Source organism: Rutidosis leptorrhynchoides, chromosome 1 (assembly GCF_046630445.1).
Source record: "Rutidosis leptorrhynchoides isolate AG116_Rl617_1_P2 chromosome 1, CSIRO_AGI_Rlap_v1, whole genome shotgun sequence".
Classification (NCBI taxonomy): Eukaryota; Viridiplantae; Streptophyta; class Magnoliopsida; order Asterales; family Asteraceae; genus Rutidosis; species Rutidosis leptorrhynchoides.
Window position 1 is genome coordinate 13893325 of NC_092333.1, and position 24542 is coordinate 13917866.

At 37.0% G+C, this 24542-nt stretch overlaps 1 long non-coding RNA gene across 3 annotated transcripts; it reads left to right on the forward strand.

Moving 5' to 3' along the window:
- Positions 1 to 221: 221 nt before the first annotated feature.
- LOC139856885 (uncharacterized) lies at positions 222 to 2941 on the forward strand. 3 transcript variants are annotated; one of them, XR_011762210.1, is made up of 4 exons: positions 222 to 701; positions 790 to 903; positions 1203 to 1408; positions 1991 to 2941. It is a non-coding gene; the product is annotated as an uncharacterized lncRNA (long non-coding RNA). The 3 variants fall into 3 exon arrangements; XR_011762208.1 differs by having other exon boundaries at positions 222 to 903; XR_011762213.1 differs by lacking the exons at positions 222 to 701; positions 790 to 903 and having other exon boundaries at positions 954 to 1408; positions 1991 to 2063; positions 2615 to 2941.
- The last annotated feature ends 21601 nt before the right edge of the window (positions 2942 to 24542 follow it).

Sequence of the window (24542 nt, forward strand, 5' to 3'; positions counted from 1 at the left end):
GTTAACCGAAATTTAATATAAATAATAATATAATTCGATCTAATAAATTAATTAAATAATTATTTAGTTTATCATTTAATTAATTTAATTACCTTATAGTTTTCTAATTTATAATAATGACACAATTCATTATTAATAGTTTATATTATTACAAAGGTATATAACTTTAACTAATTACATTGCACCACATAATTAATTCGTATAATATTTAACACAAGTTATTATATCTTAATATAACTTTAATTAACATATATATTGCAGTCTAAGAATAACATTTAGTCAACGTCGAATTAAATCGTATATTAATTACGTTCGGATAACAACCCTAATAATTAATATAGAAAAAATTACGTCCATAGTACCTGTGGTTTGTCAAGTTTTTCACCACAACACCCAAACTTTATTTTTTACTTCGGTGGTACCTCAGTTTTGTTGCAATAGCGTGGATAGTACCCAAGACTAAATGCCGTCAAGATTTAACAGGTTATCCCTCACATGTGTCATGCATGTGAGGGCACTTTTGTCCGTTTACATTATTTTATACCATTAAAAAATCCTCTAACATTCAGCATATTGGTTATATATAGTGGGCCTGCATATAGAAGGGTTATGCACTTTTGAATCCTTCCCATTTGACCAATTGTCTTTATAGCCAGTATGTATGCAATTCTTTTATCAGTCGACGAATTCATAAGTGAACGGTATAAAATTTCTCTCTAGTACAGAGTTTGTACATTTTTTAGCATAGGATTTTAGCGTTGTATTTAGTAGGTGCTTCTTCATATGCAGGCAGAGAACATGGATGAGAAAGGCAATAATAGTACCTTGAATGGGAAGGCTGCATGTACAAAATTTACTAGAATTTGTACTAATGGGAAATATAGCATCGTTTCATGTCATCAAGTAAGAAATATATTGCATCGTTCTTATTAATTTTAGGTTAAATGGTACAAAATGGTACCCAACTTTACCGAATCTTTCATGTTGAGTACTTGAATTCTTTTTTATTAGTTTTAGCCATCTCTTCTATAATACATTTCGATATTATATTTTGAATTTTAAGGTACAGTATAATGATTCGTCTTGGATGTTATAGACAGGACTTTTTTTGTAACATCCTACATTTTTATAAGGGGTAAAATGGTAGTTTTGCCTTAAAGCATGTTAAATAAATAACCCAAACACTCCTTTATTCCTACAAGTGCAGGAAGTTTTTAGAGATAGAGTGTAGAGGGAGAAAGTGGCGAATTTGAAAGAACTAGCTCAAATCCTTGGAATCTCTTACATGCATCTTGATCAAAGGGTGTTATCCATAACCTAATTACTTGTTAGACCCATTGAATTTTGAGATTCATCATATTTTCTTCTTTCTTTTGAGAAATTAGGGGTTTTGTAACCCTAAGTTAAGGTATGAACAAATTGTCTTTTAAATTCAAAATTATGTAGTTAGATGATGATATAATTGTTAGAAATCAAAGTTTTAACACTCTTGAAACCCTAATTCGAAATTAGGGTTAGGGTTATGGAATTGGGGATTTTGTAAAGATAATGAACTAGTTTAATGAAATTGGTAGTTTTAACTAGTAAATTGTAAGTGGTTTAGTTTGGGTCAAAATCTAAGTCTTCACTTTTAGAAGAAATTGTTGATTATGTTAAGAAAGTTTATGTGCAAGTTAAAGGCTTGTATGATTTTGGTAATGAGAAATGAAAACTTGCAATTTGTAAGTCTTGTGTTCATGTCTAGAAGATGTCAAAATGGGTTTTGTGAGTTTAAGGATAAACCCTAGTTTTAATTGGTCTTGGTTGACCAAATTGGAGTAATTTGTGTTTTGAATGTGAAATTGAAAGACTCAAGTTGTAAGACTTGTGTTCTTGTCGAAATGGTGTCAAAATGATTATGGGTCAATAGAGTAAACCCTAGTGAATTTGGGTCTTGAAGACTATGTATGAGTAAATTGTGATATATGTGTGTGGATATGCTTGTTACTAGGTAACTTGTGCTTGAAAGATTGAAAGTGACCATTTGGAAGTATCGTTGAATATTTGCTTACTTGGAAATCGAGGTGAGTACAATGTGTGTTTACTTGTTAATAAAATTTGTATTGGTATGCGATTGTTTGTATAGTATGAGGTGCTCGGTTCACGTTGGGAACGCATCGGGCCATATGTGATTGCATATAGTAGGACTTGATTGGTTGTGGTATGTGAATAATTGTCTATGCTTGTTAATAAAGTTGAGATTTGTGTGAAATTGTTTGTGTTGATTGGTATGAGGTGCTTGGTTCACGTTGGAGAACGCATTAAGCGGGATCTCGGTTCACGTTGGAGAATGCATCGGGATTCATAGTGGTATGAGGTGCTTGGTTAACGTTGGAGAACGCATCAAGCAGGATCTCGGTTCACGTTGGAGAACGCATTGGGATCCATAGTGGTAGGGTTCTCGGTTCACGTTGGAGAACGCATCGGGAACCATATGTGATTGTGAAATTGTAGGACTTGATTGTTTTGTGATATGCGGATAATTGACTATCTTTATGGATGTTATTAACTCGTATGCACATATTGTATTCACTAAGCGTTTTCGCTTACTCCGTTGTTTTTTGACTTTTTATAGGTTCCGGTTTGGACAAGAAAGAGTATGATGGACGATTAGCTATTTAATGTTATAATGTGCTTTTGGATGACTTGCTTATAGATTAGTTGTGGATGCTAGATACCAGTGGTAGGTGCTTTGGGTGGGATAGTGATATCCCAAGAATCATGCTTTGATCTTTTGGTTGTCGTTTTGTCATTTGGGTCAAAACAACCACATTTTGTTAAAATGGGTTGAATTTTCCACCTAATGTTGTAACGGGTTGGTCTAATATCAAGTATTGTAATCATGATAGAAACTTATTAAAAGTGTTGGTGTTGGTCCCTTGATTAACAACAGGAGTATTGTAGAGGGGGTGAATACAATTCTTTTTAATTGACTTAACAGTTAAGGCAGTTTAGTATTCAAGCAAGTAATTTAAATAGAGTATAAGGTAATTTTCAACGGTTTATTCTTTATTGATTGAATCACAAAGAATTACAACTATCCTTGGCGGAATGATAGTTGGTTGATACAGATTATACCTAAGTTATAGCTATCGAGGATATTCTAAAGCTATTACAAGTTTGGCTAAATAAATAAACCCACACCACTAGTTGTTACAATAGTGGATACATCAATTTATAGTAGTCCTATTAACCATGTAATTGTTCTATTGTCCGCTGGTACATAGGATGTCTGTACTTGTGGGGACAACTGCATCAGAGAGCGTGCTCTCTTCTTTCCTCTTTGGTAGCTATTTGCAGGAACACCCCAATTCGGTTTGGCACCACTATTTGATTAAACAAATAGAATGTTGTGTTCCCTTGGCGTTGACAAAGAATACCACATGTTTGCACATGCGTTAAACTTCTGCATTCCCACGTGGTCTTGTAAGGTCACTTGTCAGCCGCCGACGCGTGTCCTTTTCTGTTCAACTTTGTCTTCAACTTCTGTTGAATAGTACAATTGATGTAGACCACTCAGGAAACCACTATGCTTGTAATGAAGCATAGTTGTCTCGTGTAGTAAGATGCTTTCCAGCCATGCTGGTTCTTCTATGCTGAGTCACTTGATATTCTTAAATTGCTGGGTACACATCCTGTGCTAATTGAAGAATACTGTCTACCTTGTGCTGGTAGACTAGGCAGCAAACTAAACACTTGACACAGCACATTTGCTATCTATACATAAACAAAACCTTAGCTGGCTGCACATAACATTCTAGTGTACATATCTGCTGTTTTGTCATAATTAAATCCTTAATTACATTGGAGACTCAACAATCTCCCCCTATTTGATGATGATAAAACCTATGACATGAAGAGTAAAACACTAAGGCCAGCAATAGGGACCAAATGAAAATAGGCAGTAAAGTTTGTCCCTTTTTGGTTTGTTTTTGGGATCTTTTGCTGAGTTATCTATATCTTATAAATTGATATGATTTTGAAGATAAACTCATTTCACATTCATTACAAAAAATATATACAAAGTTTACAAGGCAGTATAATGAAACGTGAAATAACAAAAGATACAGTTTTAGCATAAGAAGACTATCTATCTTTATCTTTATCCTTCTCTTTTTCTTCATCAGATAGTTCTTCTTCTTTGACTTTCAAGGCTGCCCAGGCTTCAGGAAAAAGTTCAGGCAAGTCTGCAGGATCAAATACTGGTATCTGAGGAGGTAGAATGATGGGATCTCTTCTGTGTGGGCCAGCACCAATAGATTTCTTTCTTTTAGGCTTCTGAGCCAGAACATCTTCTACTTTCACTACTGGTGCATTCCCATACTTGACTGCCTTATCAAAAAGTTCTTGTAGTTCAGGTTTTAGTGTATCTTTGAGAGCACTTTTACCTTTATCAATGAAGTACTGCAGTATCTCCATCCATTCACTAAATCCAAATGTTCTTAGATTAGTGTAATCTACCCTCTCATAGACATCATTGTCCCTGCTGACACTGAAGGACCTTTTTGTACCTTTATGCACTTTGATGATCTTACCAGGATTAGATCTTCTGGTCATCACATTAACATACTTACTCCTAAAGAAATGATCAGATAGATCTATTGTTCTTTCAGTCTCTATAGGAGCTTCAGTAGGTACCTTTTCAGCAGATTCCAGTTTATCCAAGGCCTTGGCCTGAGCCTTGACTATGGCTTTTGCTAACTTTAGAGATGCAACCTCTTGTTTTCTGTCAGTAGCCAGTTTAGCTTCTTCTTCCCTAAGCCTCAGCCTTTCAGCATATTCAGCATCATCCCTTCTTTACTGTTCAAGCTGAACACTTGTGAGATATTCATTTACAGTGATGTTCAGGGATTTTGCTGTTGCAATCAATTGTCTATCAATTGTCTGCCTTCTTCAGTAGTCATGGCATCACAATATTGCTTTAAGTCCATATTCAGCTGCACAGCCTCATAGAAAAGGGCTTTCTCCTCATCATTGTGGAGTCTTTGACCACTGTTGTATAAGTACACACCAATATCAATGTTGAATTCCATGGCATCAATGTAGAATTGATGGTCAAGTGGATGATACAACAATCTGATCTGGCGTATTCTTTCTGGTATTCCTGCTGCTCTTTGTTCTAGCAGCTCAGGAACAGTGATCTCAAGCCTATAAGCCTCTCTTTCATCAGGATTCATCTTTCTTATATCAGGCTTTCCTTGTGCAGCTGAATCATCTTCCCAAGTAGTATGTTTATCATTAGGCTTGGGGGAAGATGGAGGATATACAAAAGGTGATTCTGCTGTGCCTGAAGGACCCACTGGTTCATAAAAGTGAAGATCACCCAGTGTCCTATCAAAATAAGCAAGTGATGCTGCTGGTAGTGGTGATTAAACAGACGTTGAGCTGCCACTACCCCAGACAGTATAATTAGCAGCATCAGCATAATCGTCATCAGTATTAACTCCCAGCTCATCCTCCTTTGTTGGGTCTTCAGCTCTTTTTTCACCCAGCAGCACACTTCTGACTGGGTCTTCAATCACAGCACTCCTCGCTGTGTCTTCAGTACCAGCTAACTGATTAGTATCAGTTGGTACAACTGTCACAGTACCTTCACCAGCTGCCTCAAATAAGGGTTCTTTCCTTAGGGGCTGGTTGTCCCTAGGGGCAGATTTTACCCTTTGTTTATCAATAGGCTTGGGTTCAGCTGGTGGTTCTTGTGTTGATACTGGTTCTTGTGGAGGCAGTAGGGGAGTTATTGCAAGATACTCCCCCTCATCAGCAGACAGATCTGTCTATACTAGTTTCTCTTCTTCATCATCAAGGTTGATGATCTCTACTGGCTGTTGTGGTGCAGCTGGCTGAGTAGAAGGTGCAGGTTGGGAAGATTGGCTGGTTTTCATCATACCATCCGGCCATTTCATAAACACATCAGCTCTTTCTCCCCCTGACCTATTAGAATCCAAGTGCCTTTGCATTTCTTCAGGTGTCATCTTTTTGATTCTCTCTACACGCTCAGCATACAGCTTTGCCTTCTTTCTATCATACTTCACCATGAACTTAGCATTTCTTTTTAAAGCATCTTTCTTGTATTGATTAATGCTGAGCAGTTCATTGTGAATTTCAAGCTTTTCACGATTGAGGCTTCTCCTATGCTCAATTCTATGTCTTTTTCGTGCAACATAGGCCTCAAATCTAGCATTGAAGGCATCATTTAAATCCTGTTGTCTTTTCTGATGCCTCTCCATTTTTCTTTTCATCTTTCTTTCAATGGTTTGAGAGATAAGAAAAGATTCAGCCAAAGCCAGTTCAGAGACATCACTGGCTTACTGCCAAAACCAATATCATCCACAGATGTGGCAGACATACTAGGTTGAGATTCACCAGCAGCCTTGACACGTGCTTCAGTATGAGCGTTGCTGGGCTTAGGGCCAGTATTACCTTGATCATCACCATCACCACCATCATCACCATCTCTCCTTTGCTGTTTAGGAGATTTCTCATGCTCATGCTCCCCCTCAGATTGTTTTCTCTTTTTATGTCTTTTAGATTTCTTCTCCCCCTTTTTGTCATCAGTAGGGGCAGAAGTAGAGCCAGGGAGAACACTTACATCAAGATCACTGTCTGACTCAGGAACTGAGTATGCAAAGTTGTTCCAGTCAGCATCAGCAGGAGATAGGAGAGCACCAGGATCCATGCCATATTGCCTAAGACACATGTTTGAAGATCTAACTTCATTCATAGCAACACCCGCCAATTGATTAACACTGGCTCTAACATCAGCTTGAAGAGCAGCCATGCGTTGCATTGTCTCCACCATAGTAACATAAGCAGAAGCAGGAATCATGGTAGCCATTTGTTGTTCCTGTGACTCCAATCTCTCTTCCAATACCCTGTTTTCTTCATTCAAAAATTGATTCCTTCGATTGGCAGCATCTAGTTCTGCTTGAAGTCGGGTGATATGGTCAGTATACTCATTGTGAGAGATGATTCGCTGCTTAAGCTGATCTTCTTCTTCATAGTGGCAGCGAATGGCATCAACAACTAGATCTGGAAAGGCAGTAACTTGGCGCAGCTGGGTTTCAATAACAGAAGTGGTGATGCAACCAGCTCGTCGAATAGCTTCAGCCATGCAATCAACTAGAGTTTCCCTGATGGTTTTTGTGATATCAGGTGTGATTCTGGCAACTGTTCTGTAGACAGCCAGAGTAGACAACCCAGCTATATCAGAATTATCAGCTGTACTGGTTGACGGTTGTTCAGTAGTAGCAGCAATAGAAGTACCTCCGTGGGGTGGTGGAGGTGGAAGGTCAGAATCTGACTCATCACCATGATCACCATCATTTTTACCTTCACCCGAAGGTTTAGAACCACTGGTATCCTTTGCAACATCATCAGTAGGATCTACTGGTTTGTCCTTGGAGCCAGTCACATTATCATGAATGACTGGCTCTTCCTTACCAGTACCTTGATCAGCATCACCATCAGATGAAGAAGATGATGAGGAAGAAGCTGATGAATCAGAAGGTACTGGCGAATCAGGAATATTCTGCATGACAAATTTACCAGTATCTGGATCACGGATGAATTTGAGAGGCCTCCATGTACCAGGCCATGGAGAAGCAGCAGGAGCCATACCAAAATAGTGGTAATATGGCTGCTCATTAAATGTTTAAAGCGAAGCCAGCCTCTTATAAACCTCATCTCTAGCTGGTTGGTCCAGCTGTGCAAGTAGCTGAGTCAGCTCCTTATCAGGTAATTTGCTGGCTGCAACTAGAGCAGTTTGAGGATCAATAGTTAGCTGATCCACCAGGAGGGAAACACGAGGAGCAATGGATACTCCCTTGTAAATAAATTTTGGTACCACTTCATCTAGATCTGGTACTTGACAAACATACTTAGGCTTTTCACCAGAAACAGAAGCCTTAGCAGATTCAGTGGTAGCAGCAGCAGAGGTACCAGCATCCATAGGTGGTTCCTGTGAACCAGTAGCAACAGTAGGTGACTGTGCATAAGGTGGAATAACGGGTTCCACAGTACCTTGAAAGAAGGTATCCGGTGTTGTATCAGAAACATTAAGATTACCAGAAGCATCCACAGTGATGAATTCTCTGGATTCAATAGTAGCAATAGCCGGAATACCAATGGAACCAGTAAGATCAGAAACGAGAACCTCCTTAATAACCTTATCAATAACCTCTTCAAGAACAGGAGGAGGTTCAACAATGAAGATTTGGGGATTTTTGAGAGAAGATTTTGATTTTGAAAGATTAATAACCGAAGGTTATTATGGAAAATGAATCACCCTATTTAACCTTTCGGATTGGTGAAAAAGTGCAGGAGAGAGAAAATGGCAACTGTCACCTGCAGGCGCGTGGGCAGACGTGACAGACTGGCATGTTTTCGAGGGGACACAGACTGTTGACATGACGTTTAATCGGCTTGAACACTCATACCTCCCATTACGCATTAAATGCAGTAAGTTTTTAATTCAAAATTTGAAGTTAAAGACCACAAAATAAAGTTTGTATTAAATACAAAAAATCTTTGTTACATTTAATATGTCGTGTATTTAATTTAAATCATTGGGATTAAGTGAGTTTCAGTTTTAAGGTATCATTTTAATGTTGTGAGCTATTTAGTGCTTCATTTTGTACATTGTGTAACCATGACATAAAAGACCTTGTTGTGCTGATTGTTTGACATGTAGGCAGTAAGTAAAGATTTGTGACTTACTGGTTTGCCCTACATGCTGTAGAGCCAGCATACCAACAAAATTGTCTTTTATTTTAGAGTTCAAGCATACCCAGCTCAGAGATGAGATAGTTAAAACGTTTCTCATTTAAAGGCTTTGTGAAAAGATCTGCTAACTGCTGGTCTGTTGAAATGAAGTGAAGCTCCACATCTCCTTTTTGAACATGATCCCTTATGAAGTGATATCGAACATCAATGTGCTTTGTCCTTGAATGCATCACAGGATTGTTGGTGATAGCAATTGCACTGGTGTTGTCACAGTAAATTGGAGTTTTAGTAACATGAACACCATAGTCCTTCAGCTGGCTTTGCATCCACAGTACTTGAGCAGTACAGCTCCCAGCAGAAACATATTCTGCCTCAGCAGTAGATGTGGACACAGTATTTTGCTTTTTGCTCGTCCAGCTGACTAGCCTACCACCCAGTAACTGGCAACCACCAGTAGTACTTTTCCCGCCTATTTTACATCCTGCAAAATCAGCATCTGAATACCCAATTAGTTCAAAATCCTGGTCTTTGGGATACCAAAGACCACGTTTGGCAGTACCTTTCAGATACCTAAATATCCTCTTTACTGCCAGCAAATGTGACTCTTTAGGATCAGCTTGATATCTGGCACAGAGACATGTGGCAAACATAATATCTGGTCTGTTGGCTGTGAGATAAAGTAGGGACCCAATCATACCTCTATATTTAGTGATATTGACTGGTTCACCATTGGGATCAGCATCTATTTTGATAGATGCTGCCATTGGAGTCCCTATATCTTTTAAACAGGTCAGACCAAATTTCTTTAACATATCCTTGATATATTTATCTTGACTTATAAAAATTCCATCATCAAGTTGTTTAATTTGCAATCCTAAAAAGTATTGCAAGTCTCTTTGTAAACTCATTTCATATGTCTTTGACATAAGTTTTGAAAAATCTTGACAATGTTTTTCATTTTTAGACCCATAAATAATATCATCCACGTATATCTGTACCAGCAAGAGATCACCATCTATCTCCTTTGAGAACAGAGTGGTATCAATTATTCCAACTTTAAAACCGATACCAGTGAGATACACATGAAGTGTCTCATACCATGCTCTTGGTGCCTGTTTTAGGCCATAAAGGGCTTTGTCTAACTTGTAGACATGGTCTGTGTGATGACCCGGAAATTTCTGACTAAATTTAAACTTAATCATTAAATGATTAATGATTTTGACACGATAAACCAAGCCTGTTAGGCTGAGTCTCAAAAGTTTTGAACTATTGTTATATGTTCAGTAGACCTTTGACTAGTAAACGACGATTCACGAACAACTTTGTGTAAATAAAAACGTATATATATATATATATATATATATATATATATATATATATATATATATATATATATATATATATATATACATACATACATATTAAAAACGTTAACAAGATGTTAAATATATATGAATAACTTGCAACGTGTATTTAAAACGTGTTTTAGATATTGAAAATATATATATTTTATAATGTGATAAAATATAATATTACTTGGTCATTAAACGATTTGATTAAAAATATATTATTATATATATTAAGACGACGATTTATAGAAGAAAATGACCACAACACTCAAATGTATAAGTTACATTTCATGGAATATAATTTATTTGAGAATAAGTCTAATTATTGACAAAGGTATATGTGGTGAAACGTAAAAAGCTAGTTTTCTCAACGTACGAAGTAACGTTCGAAAAACCGGAACCGGGACATAAGTCGAGAGTCAATGTACAAGTTATCGGAACCAAAATTTCAAGTTACCTGTACACGAGAATATAATATAATATATATATAATTAACATAAATTATATATATAATAAATATAATTATATATTATGTCGACAAGCAAAACAACAAACGATGGTGACCTGGAAATCAAACCTCCGCGATCGCGGAGGTATAAAGGGGAAAAGCTCCGCGATCGCGGAGCTGTGGGACAAGGCTCAGGGCTATAAAGCCTGAAATTTCTGCTCTTGATTCATTCATATTATTATTACTCCGTAATATTTATTATATTTATTATTATTATTATTATTATTATTATTATTATTATTATTATTATTATTATTATTATTATTAATATTAAGATTATTAATATTAATCTTATTATTATTAGTATTATTATTTTTACGATACAAAAATAATAATATACATAAAATATTACGACGGAGTGCTGTCCAAATGATTTCAAAACGGGTTTTAAACGAGTTTTCAAGCGAGTCAAAGCTAAGGAAAATATGGGTTATTGCCAAGGAAGTTATGGGTAATGTTCGTGGGTATTTTTGTGAATCAAACCTAGTGTTTATCATCTCCGATGCGTCTACATACTTTCCTGCAATATTGTATATCAATATTTAACTGTGAGTTCATTGATTCCCTTTTTCTCTATATTTTTGGGACTGAGAATACATGCGATGCTTTTTAACTGTTTTATGAAATGAATACAAGTATTGAAACTGATTATGTGAGTTTTCATAATCTTCCTTTTTAATTGCTTTTACAATATATATTTTTGGACTGTGAATACAAGCAATGTTTTATAACCTTATTTAAACAACACTGGACACAAGTACATACTTATTCTACACTGAGTTTGAACCGAAAATCCCTTAGCTTTGGTAACTAGTAACTATCAGTTTATGAACTGGTGGGCGCGAATAGGTGTATATGGATCCATAGGGCTTGACATCCCCGTCTGTTCCAGGTATAGAAACCCTAGCCTGAACTATAAAACAGACGTATGCTATTTGAGTTTAGTACACGTTGGATTACGTGTATTGTACATGTTGGTTGCATGTATGTTAAAACAGGGGTACTTACTATATATACGTTAAGTTTAGTTACCAGGGTGCTCAACTTTGTAGAACCGATTGATAAACGTTTCGGATGAAACAACTGAAATCATGTGGTCCACCTTTTAATGCTAAATATTAAAAACTATTGATAAACGTTTCGGATAAAACAACTGAAACCTTGTGGTTTACTTTTATACACAGATGATGTGAAACATTAACTCACCAACCTGATAATCGTTTCGGATGAAACAACTGAAATCTTGTGATTTAACTTTACATACAGATGATGTGAAATATTAAAACTATTGATAAACGTTTCGGATGAAACAACTGAAATCTTGTGATTAACTTTTATATACAGATGATGTGAAACATCAAAACTATGAACTCACCAACCTTTGTGTTGACACTTTTAAGCATGTTTATTCTCAGGTTTCTAGAAGTCTTCCGCTGTTTGCTTATACGTGATACAAGTTATGTGCTTTGAGTCATACATGCTTTATTCAAGAAAACTTTGCATTCACCAAACCATTACCATGTACCTTATTTGGACTGTATTGTCAATAGATGTAGTATTGTAAACCATTTATACGGTGATTGTCTATACGTAGAAATCATCAGATGTTAAAAACCTGGAATATATATATTCATTTATGGAATGCCTTTTCAAAAGAATGCAATGTTTACAAAACGTATCACATAGAGGTCAAAACCTCGCGATGAAACCAGTGAATAACGTACTGCGTCAAAAGGGATTTTGAGCGGCCGTTACAGTTGGTATCAGAGCGTTGGTCTTAGCGAACCAGAATTTGCATTAGTGTGTCTAACCGGTTATTGTTAGGATACATTAGTGAGTCTGGACTTCGACCATGTCTGCATGATAAAAGTTGTTGCTTATCATTTCTTGCCAGAAATTACCTGCTTAGCATTCCTTGTGTGGAAAATTACATGATTATCATTTTTAGTCTAGACACACCTTATTGCATGAATTGCATGACTAGTGTATAGACAAAATGCATATCTTAGCGTATCTGTTACTGTTACCTTTACTTGACAGCTTCCGAAAGTTCCTCCGTAATTTGCGGGATCCCTTGTACTATATATAGGTATTCTATGTAATTAGAATATCATCCGATATCCGAAAATCATTTCACATCGAAAATTCTTTATCTAACCGTGTAAGATGAACTCCGCAAATAGTTCGAGTTCCTCGGATTCCGATATGGATTTCCACCTGAGTTCCGAAAGCAGTGTAACCGGAATGAATCAACCAATCAGTCATCACCAATTCTGGATGAATTGGGGATGGGTTCGTAGTCGACTTAATCAGTATAGACAAGAGGAAGGCGATCCTTTCCACCAACCGAATTCACCTCTTGGTGAAGAACCTGAAGCACTTACCGGCGAAACGGTCCGAAACACCATATTCACCCTCATTGCCAGAATATCTCGCAACGATTATATGATATCCAGAATTCTAAACTTTATTCATCCACTCGTTCCAACCGCCAATCATCCAGGTATAATAGAAGAAGTCAACGAGCTTCGCGCTCGAGTAGTGACTTTGGAGAATATGATGCACAATTTGCAGGCATCACCGGCACCACCAGTACCAACAGCACAACCAACAACAGTACCAGTACCACCAACAACAACATCCGCACCGCAAACCTCAACTTCACAATCTGTCCCACGAGCATCAACGTCATACGCACCATAGAAACCAAGGAATACCAACAACAATAAACGATGAAGTATCGACTCATCACTTCATTGGAGAAATATCCTGCGGCGATTATGTAATCTCTAATATAGAAGAGATTATTCATTTCTAAGTTCCAACCGAAAATCAGATGAGTTTAATAACTCATTAAATCTATATTATATCTGAAGGAAATGTATATATATATATATATATATATATATATATATATATATATATATATATATATATATATATATATATATATATATATATATATATATTTCATAAAGATTGTAATTAAAAATCCTTCTGTACAAAACTATTAATGATGAGAATATTTTAACGGGTAGGTAATACCCTAGAAATATATAAATTTCACATTAATGTGTTACACTGTACATTCTTCAATTTTGATTCAGTAATCATTAACTATATTCATTCCTCTTATAACGATATACATTTCTTCAAAAATCAGGACAACCATTTCCATACGAACTCGATTACATATTCTGATTTCGACAGATCAGAATCCAAGTCAAGATTGAACGAAAGACATCACTCTTAGATTCCTATACCTTTGAAAACCATGCTTTGAATTCAAAACTGTACTAGAACATCATATGATTACCCTTTGCGTTCAAACCCATCAAAATTCTTGAAAACACCTCAACTAATGAACAAACGAGAAGACGAACCAACTACACGATATCTACGAGAAGAAAGATTTATACTTATAATCATACATCTGGAAAGCTCTCGAAACCTAAGTAAAACTTTATCACGTATCTGTGATAAATCCTTCGGCATTATTATTACTGAAAATAACATTACAATTCCTTTTCAAGTATTCAGTTTTGTCACAACTTCAGTAAATCAACTTCGACTTTTCATTTGGATAAGCCTTAGATAAACCTTGACATATACGATTGCCCTTTCTTTTGTTGTTACAGGGGAACCTTTTATATCCCACCATATTAGCAGTAAATGTACCAGCAACTCCGTCACTCTTCAATTTGAATCTCTCCGGAAATCACTATATATACCTTGAAATCTGATCATGTACTCACTATCGTTTTGTAACGATAATTGTTATACCACATACCGGGAAGCATCAATCATTATTCTCGAATTTCGCAACATTTTTACGACATCAATTATATATCTATATATATAACGTCTATCTTCTGGACTTATGAGCTTAATCCTGAACTTCTGAAAAGCACCCTAACCTACGAATCTATTCTCAGAGTTTGAGAAAGCTGATGAAGCAGCGAAAACTGAAGACGATGTTAACAGTCAAAAGTATGATAATAATGAATGGCATGCTGAAAAAGCTCAGAAAATTTGGTACTGAAAAACGGATTGAGCAAAACATGAAGGAGACTGTGGACAAATCACAAGGACTAAACTTGTACATAAAGAATCTAGATAATTGTGTTTCTGATGAAATCTTTAACGAATACCTTGCTCTTGACTCTAAACCTTTACGGACAAATCTTTTTCATCATCCTTCGATATTAGAAATTCTAAGATATCATTGTATCTTTCATTATAAATATCCTCGATATTTCTGAAAAATTCAAGTTTGAATTATGAATACTTTTGAAGTAGTGTTGGAAATTGATGCATGAGTTAGTATAATATAATGACGCCTGATCAACGTGGTTATATTACAGTAAGTCATGCTGAGTTTCTAATGGAACATGATGATTCACAGACGATACCGTCATCATGTGTCATGTTACACGACTCTTACATTCTATCTAATCTATAAACATATCAAGAACATATTTTCTTGATAATCCTATCTTTTTCCTTGAATTCTGGTAATTTGACAAGTCAGATTGTGCTATTACCATTTCTTTCTTAGAACATTAGCTATGTTCATCCTGAGATCCAAACCTACAAATTCTGGACCAGTACTTGCTGTACTTAATGGCAAGCAGAGAAAACAAACGCATGAAGCCCCGAAATAGAAAAAGGAGTATAAATCGCAGCAAACAAGAAAAATCATAAACCGTGTATGTCTATGCGAATAGCAAGATAAAGACACGGAAGAATGAGAAATACAATAACCCCTAGGGCATAATAGAAGTAAACAGATTCTTCTGGTGGCAATTGAAAAAGAAGGATGATGGTTGCAATAACCAGAATGATGTTCAGAATCAGAACCGGATTGAGCATTTCCCAAATTTTGGAATAAGAAATGGGGAAGAAAGTTTTAAGGGTGGTGAAAAATAATGGAACGGAAAAAGTCAATTTATATTGAAATATCCGACAGAGCAATCAAAACAGATTATTGCTTTTAACCAAAGAAGATCCTAATTTCCTTAAATCCCGACGAATCAAATCTTTTATGGATTTCGAAGATTTTCTTTTAAATCCCTTGAATTCCGGAAATCAACTCCGACTACGTCAAACGATAAGACGAATCTTTATTACCTCATTTCACTCTTTTGTGATAGCTTCATTCATACTTTTCGTGTAATCGAATTGTTCTATCTATATTTTCACATAGGTGAAAAACTTTATATTTATTGAACTCACGCTAATCATAAACGGAACTCGACTCATCCAAGGTATACAAAACACTCCATTCTATTATATCCTTTTGATGAGGATTTTATGAACAATCGAATTCATGATGAGAATTCAAATTATATCATATTCCTTGATACGGGAATATCCTGATCTTTGTTATCAAACTTTCCTTCACCAAATTTCGGGACGAAATTTCTTTAACGGGTAGGTACTGTGATGACCCGGAAATTTCTGACTAAATTTAAACTTAATCATTAAATGATTAATGATTTCGACACGATAAACCAAGCATGTTAGGCTGAGTGTCAAAAGTTTTGAACTATTGTTATATATTCAGTAGACCTTTGACTAGTAACCGGCGATTCACGAACAACTTTGTGTAAATAAAAACGTACTTTGTCTTCGACTTCTGTTGAATAGCACAATTGATGTAGACCACTCAGGAAACCACTATGCTTATAATGGAGCATAGCTGTCTCGTGTAGTAAGCTGCTTTCCAGCCATGCTGGTTCTTCTATGCTGAGTCACTTGATATTCTTAAATTGTTGGGTACACATCCTGTGCTAATTGAAGAATACTGTCTACCTTGTGCTGGTAGACTAGGCAGCAAACTAAACACTCGACACAGCACATTTGCTGTCTATACATAAACAAAACTTTAGATGGCTGCAAATAATATTCTAGTGTACATATCTGCTGTTTTATCATAATTAAATCCTTAATTACATTGGAGACTCAACAGTTGGTTTAAATACAATTGAAATGAAATATGGTTTGGTGTCGAAATGGGTCAAGGTGCAAAAATGTGGCCATCCTTGTTTTGGTCAGAACAGGATCCCATAGTGGGACGGTTGAGATCCCATAGTAGGATCTAAATAAAAAAAATTGTCGTTTTTCGAAAATGAGTCGAGGTCATTTCATTTTTGGTGTCTAATGCTTCAAAAGATAAAAAAACGCTTTGTTGGTAGAAAAATGTATTACTGCAACTGTCCAAAAAAAACTTTTTTGGGGGTGATATAAAGACTTGGATACATTACCGTTGATAGAGTTACATAACTTTGTCACTTTTGCATGCCATTTATCATTTATTTTAGTTGCAAATTCACAAATATTGGACTTTGATTCAGTCACTCCATTTCAAATAGATTCGTGTACACCTGCAATCCACGGGTCACCCAATAGCCAATGACACACTCTACCTCACCGATCCTATCGATAATGGCTCTAGGAGAGCAGAGGCGGAGCCATGTAGAATACTATGGGGTCAAGTGACCCCAACGAAATTTCAAATATATTACTATCGATATGTAAAGTTCATTAGACATTATCCTTTAGTTCAGTTTGTTTTAGTGAAACATATAATAATAGTGGGTGCATGTTCGAAACTTGTTTATCAACATTTTTGTTGGGAAGAGAGGATCGCCTGGACGTTGGGAGATACAAATTTGAGAGAAAAACAACTCTATTACTCACAAGAATAGATTTACAGAGTATTACAAAACTCTTAAAAAAACTCTCAAACTCACACACACTATCTAGGTTGTGATTACACTTCTCTGAATGATTTTTAGATAAATTACAACAACTAATTCACTAGGAATTCTCACCACTCTCTAAGGATGTATTCACTCTTGGTTAGGATTCATTTCACTGAATGAATAATTTACAACTGAGGTTTGCACCTCTATTTATACTAAAACTTTGGTGGCGGTGGAATGGTGTGAACGAAGAAGGTGTCGTGTGAACGGAGAAGGTGGGCGGCCGTCATCGTGTTCATCTTTGCTTCTTCTACATGGTGTTCAAAGAAGGCTACTTTGAACATCTAGAAGGTGGGCTTCTAGATTGTAGGCTGGAAACCTTCAATTCTCCCCCTCCAGCCGAATCCACGAACATTCCAGTTATGTCTCTGCATAACTCCAACTTCTCTCGAGTCACCACCTTTGTTCAGTTTGAACACCCATTTGTTTTTTTCAGTGCCTTCTTCTCTCGTGGAAGTTCTACGATTTCATAAGTCTTATTTTTCTGCAGAGAATCCATCTCATCCTGCATTGCGAGCAACCACTTTTCTTTGTCCTTATGAAATACTACATCATGGAAACTCTCTGGTTCTCCATCTTCAGTAAGTATAAGGTACTCGAATTCCGGATATCTACTCGATGGAATCCGACCTCGTTCAGATCTACGAACTTCTGGAATATACTGAGGAGATCCACCATCATCTTCGCCTTGTGATGGTCCTGGAACGTCTGGCAGATGGGGTTGTGGCTCCCCCTGCTCAGCACCCTCATTTTTCTCATTATCTTCTACTTCTGGCATTTCTTCTTGCACTGAAAATTCATTTCTCATGAATGATTCCGTTGTTGCCTCTGGCACCTGAGCAGCAACATTTGTCTTCTGAGATATTGTGGGCTTTTCAATATCTTCTATTGTCTGGCTTTCATGGAACACCACGTCCCTACTTCTGATCACCTTTTTCTCCTTTGGATCCCATAATCTGTATCCAAATTCTTCATCTCCATAGCCTATGAATATGCATGGAGTGGTCCTTGCATCCAGCTTCTGTCTGAGCTCTTTGGATACATGTGCGTACGCCAAACATCCAAATACTCTTAACTGAGAGTATGATGGGTCCTTTTCAGACCAAAGTTTCTCCGGAACTTCAAAATCTAATGCTACTGATGGAGATCGGTTGATCAAGTAACATGCGGCTCTGACTTCTTCTCCCCAGAATGGCTTTGGCAGCTTAGCCATACTGAGCATGCTCCGAACACGTTCCATGATTGTTCGGTTCATTCTTTCTGCTATACCATTATGTTGAGGGGTACGTGGGACCGTCTTCTCATGTCGGATGCCATATGATCTGCAATAGGCATCGAACTGCCTGGAAGAGTATTCCCCGCCGTTGTCGGATCAAAGACACTTTAACTTCTTTCTTGTCTCACGTTCTACCATGACATGGAACTGTTTAAAGTAATCGAAAACCTGGTCCTTCATCTGCAAGAAATATACCCACACCTTTCTAGAAGCATCATCGATAAACGTTGGAAAGTATCGATTGCCGCCAATTGATTCAACCTCCAAGGGACCGCAAACATCAGAGTGCACCAGACTGAGTAACTCTGATCTTCTCATTGAAGAGGAATTAAACGAGACTCTATGCTGCTTACCAAACAGACAATGATTGCAAGGATCTAGTGCAGCGTCCTTGTCTACATTGATAAGCTCCTTCTTTATTAGGGTAGACAACCCTTTCTCACTCATGTGACTGAGTCTCTGGTGCCATAAATTTTGTGACGCCTCTTTTTCTGCAACATTAATACTGTCTGTGCAGATCTTCACATGAGTCTTGTACAGTGTGCCACAAATGTGTCCCCGAGCGACTATCATAGCGCCTCTTGACAATTTCCATGTGCCTCTACCGAAATGACTATCATAGCCCTGTTTGTCTAGAGCTACTCCAGAAAGTAAATTCAGCCGAAGATCTGGCACATGGCGGACATCCTTCAGAGTGATTGTGCTCCCGGAACTCGTCTTTATCTTGACATCACCAATTCCGACAATCTCAGCGGAACTGGAATTTCCCATCTTCACAGCTTCAAAGTCACCAGCTTTGTATGTTGTGAAGTATTCCTTGTATGGAGTCACGTGGTAGGAAGCTGCAGTATCTACCACCCATTCTGTTTCTTCTCGTGAGACGTGAAGGCATGTCTCATCATGGGTTGAGCAATAAGCTACATCACCAGAGATAGTCACTAATGTTTCTCCACCCTTGTTCTTCGGCTGTGAACTGCTTTGACCTTGTTCCTCTTTCAATCTATAGCAGTTCTTCTTCATATGTCCCTCTAATCCACAATGATGGCATTTATATGTTGGTTTTCTGCCATCAGCTGACCTGTCCCTGCTCTTGCTTCTGCCTCTCCATTTATTTTTGCTACTCATTCGCTGTCTCCCCCAATTCTCTGTGACAAAGGCATGGGTCTGATCTGTGCCCATGTCCTTTCTCCTTGCCTCTTCACTGAATAGGGCATCCTTGACCATTGACATGGTAAGTTTGCCATTCGGAGCTGAGTTGCTGAATGTTACGACCAGCGTTTCCCAGCTATCGGGAAGAGAACTAAGTAACAATAGCGCCTGAACTTCATCGCCAAGGGGCATTTCTACAGACGATAACTGGTTGACCAAGCTCTGAAACTCACTGGTATGCTCGGCAACTGAAGTTCCACTTTTGAGCTTCATATTGACTAAACGCCTCATCAGCAGGGCTTTATTCCGAGCAGTCTTGGCCTGGTACATGTCCTCCAATTTTTTCCAGAGGGCATATGCGTCTGTCTCTTGTGCAACATGGTGGAAGACACTATGATCAATCCATTGACGGATCTGACCAATAGTTTTTCGGTTTGATTTCTTCCACTCTTTTTCTTTGGCGGAATCAGGATTTGTACCCTTTAATTCAATAGGGTCAAACAAATCCTTACAGCTGAGGAGATCTTCCATCCGAGGTTTCCACAGCGTGTAGTTTGTGGCTGTGAGCATAATCATCGCTCCGGAAGATGATGTTGACTCTTCTGTGGACATTATCACCTTACAAATGATTTTTCAACACAAACGGGGTTGAATTGTAGAAAACAGAGATCACCGTTACGTCCGGAACGGTTGAAAATGGTGGAATAGACACTTCGCGGCTTAAATTCCACTTACGGGGCAAAATTATAATTTTCAGAACTTTCAAGGACCAAATTGTAAAGTTTCTGAATTGCTACAGTGACCTCTACAGGACCGCTACAAGAACTGCTACAGTAGCCAGCTGCTACAGTGACCGACTTGCTACAGTAGCCAGCTGCTACAGTGAATTGCTACATGACTGCTACAGTGAATTGCTACAGGACTTTCTTCTCCGGCGAAAATTCCGGCACCGGTCGTCTTCTCCGGCGAGATTCCGGCGAGTTGACCAAACTTTGACCGCGTTTTCTGGGCTTGTTATAACTCCGTTTAAGTCACCGTTTTTTGCGTTGGACTCGGTTCGACGAGACGAATCCAATGGTACACTCAAAATTGAATTTTTGAGAAAACTCCAGAAAACCCAAAACTCGACCAACGTCTCTAACTAAGCTCTTGATACCACTTGTTGGGAAGAGTGGATCGCCTGGACGTTGGGAGATACAAATTTGAGAGAAAAACAACTCTATTACTCACAAGAATAGATTTACAGAGTATTACAAAACTCTTAAAAAAACTCTCAAACTCACACACACTATCTAGGTTGTGATTACACTTCTCTGAGTGATTTTTAGATAAATTACAACAACTAACTCACTAGGAATTCTCACCACTCTCTAAGGATGTATTCACTCTTGGTTAGGATTCATTTCACTGAATGAATAATTTACAACTGAGGTTTGCACCTCTATTTATACTAAAACTTTGGTGGCGGTGGAATGGTGTGAACGAAGAAGGTGTCGTGTGAACGGAGAAGGTGGGCGGCCGTCATCGTGTTCATCTTTGCTTCTTCTACATGGTGTTCAAAGAAGGCTACTTTGAACATCTAGAAGGTGGGCTTCTAGATTGTAGGCTGGAAACCTTCAATTTTTTTCAACTTTTATTACAATTATTATTCTGCTTCGTATTCTAAAACATCAAAGGACACTAGTTTAAAAATAGGAATCAATACATACATTAAATTTAATATTTAAATGAAATTATTACATAAAATTCATTCTTTTTTGCGTGTTTATGTTTAAGTTTAAACTCTTTTGACTTTTACCATTCACTCAAGGTAATTATCTACTATAATATAATTTTTTAGTTATCAAAAAAAGAAGTAACGTACGAAACATTTACGTCTTTTAATGGTTTATATACGATCTAAGTACGTAATATTTTGTGACACCAACCACTTACAATCCTGGTTCCGCCCCTGTAGGATAGGGTATACTGCTCATAAAGTTGCAGTCAAATCGTCAAACCATTCGTTGAAAGTCAACTTTAAAGATAATTACAATAGTCAACCTGAAGACTCTGTTCAAGATTTCGACATTGATCCAATGTGCACAAATTGCCCAAACTTCTCCTATTAGGTAATTAACTTTTACAACTCCATACCATATTACCATTCAAATTTTTTATTTGTTTAAATTTTTATGTCAGTTTCATTGTTTCAGATACGATGGCAGTGAAGAAGGGTTATGGCTTCATTGTGTGCGGTATAGTGGGCCCAATTAGGGTTAATCGTGAATTAGGGATTTAATCAATTAGGGTTTGTGGTGTATTGGGGATTTTGTAGAACTGATACTCGCCGATTGGTGTTTAACGAATGGTTTTATAAGGAGCACCATTTTTATTATGACAAAATTACCCTCACATGCATGTCACATGTGAGGGATAACCTGTTAAATATTGACGGCAGTTAGTCATTGGGTACTATCCACGCTAGTTCAACAAAACTGAGGTACCACCGAAGTAAAAAATAAAGTATAGGTTGTGGTGAAAAACTTGACAAATCACAGGTACTATGGACGTAATTTTTTCATTAATATAATATCATACAAGCTAGACAAAACCCTAGGAGTATAATAGTCAGTTCAGAAGTGAAAAAGTGAGAGTTGTTATATTGTATACTAGTTGAGATACAATAGGTTTTAGAAAAAATTACACTCATCGTCCATGTTGATCTACATGAAATAACACTACTCGTTCTTTATCATTTTTTATTGCATCCCTCGTTTACGTGGTATCAATTTATTTCAATTGAATACCCACGTGAAAAAAGGAATATATTACCAAAAGATTATCATTATTAATAGCATATGTTGTCTTCCAACGGGTCTCCAGTTCGACCTTTGGCCAAGTTTTTTTTTCTTTAAAAAAAAACTGTAATTTGCGACAAATTATAAAGAGGTTTCTGAGCGGATAAATACAAGTAAGTGCAGAACATAACACAAACACGCAGTCAGCAGTGTCGTTTGGGTGCATGTTGTCTTTCAGGAGGTCTCCCGAGCCTTGGGTAAGTTTTTTTTTTCTTTTTTTTTCTTTCTAAAGAAAAAATAATTATGTTGACGCTAAGGTCTTCCACAAGTTTTGTCACACACACACATATATGTTTTCAATGTGTGTGTGCGTGGTTAAATAAGTATCGTGCGAATGTTTTCAACGTTTTCCCTAGCCACTTCAAAAATGTGTTACTAAGAGATTTTTTCATTCGGTTAGTTAACTAACGTTATATTTTTAAAATTATGGTATTATTTTGATTTAAAAATTATTTAAAATTGATTTACGCGATTGCAAACACTTGTACACAATCCTACAATTTATTTTTTCTATAGCAAACATTAAGGCAAACAAAATAGAGAGTACAACTTATTGTAATTTAGTTATCATTTTCTCACTTATACTTCCCTTTTCTTACTGATCGGTACAAGTCATTATGTGATTTATTTGATCCAAATTTTTGTGAGTATAAAATCAGCATGACCACATAGCAATGAACAATCCTGTAATGTAGGTGCCTTCAATTTCAGATCCCTGAGTTTAAGTGAGTCTTGAAGCAACATTATAACTAAATAGTCATTTTTTCGAGTTTAAGCATCATACAACGTAGGGGACAGCGTGGTTTCACTCATGTCATTTGTCTCCATAGATAAAACGGTCATATTTTTCCTTTAAAACCATCAATTATGATTTAACCATAAATGCATTATTATCTTGAACTATGTTGCAATAAATTTAAGTTGATTTGTTTATGTGAGTGGTTAACCCATGGGCAAATATGAACCTAATACACCAACCGTTGGCTAGCAGAACGGGCCAAACGACTTATCTGTGTTGAAAATTAAGGTACTTGATTCCCAACACAAAGACGATGAAAAATAATAAGATCCAACCGATATGTACTTCAGCCACTACAAGAAGGAAATCATACTCGAACCCAAACTCCTCTTTGATAAACAATTTCAGTGTCATATTGGCAGCAGCACCAGGCACCTTAAACGGATCATTTTGGTGACCAACTTGGTTGGTTACTAGACCATAGATTGTCCATCTCAGCGGGTCTCCCCAATATAACCATCTGCTCCATATTGGTATTTGTTGCAATGTCCAAGTTACATTATTTGAATTTTTACTTTTTTCCTTGATAATCACATGCAGGTGGCAATTTTAACCCGATATCTTTGCCACCCTTAATGGACACATAAAGGGAATGTAATAATGAAAATCACGTACCGGTCTGGGGATGTGTGACGACCCTGCTTTTTCCGTTATCTTTTCGTTGATTTCTTTGCACCGTTAGTCCTGGTATTCTTGCCACGTCACTTTTATGTGATATTATATTATATTAACTTAAATAATATTTTAATATTATTTATTATGTGCAAAGGTGTAAATATATAATAATACGTTTCTACGTGTATCAGTTTTATTCCGGTGAATCGTTTCGGTTTTCAAACCAACGATTAGATTTTCGTGGTTTTCAAACCCAAATTATTTTATTTATGATATTTTTATGTCATATTAAATTATAGAATATTTTTATATTTTATTTTTCGCGGGTGCGTGTTTCTTCCGAAGATTTAATCGCATAACGGCGTTTTCGCGAATCGGGATTCGTACGGGTTTACGGGCCACAAGCCTTTTATTCATATTATCAAAGTGGACCATGTGGGGCCCACCCTACCCATTTTCGGCCGACCCCACACCCATAT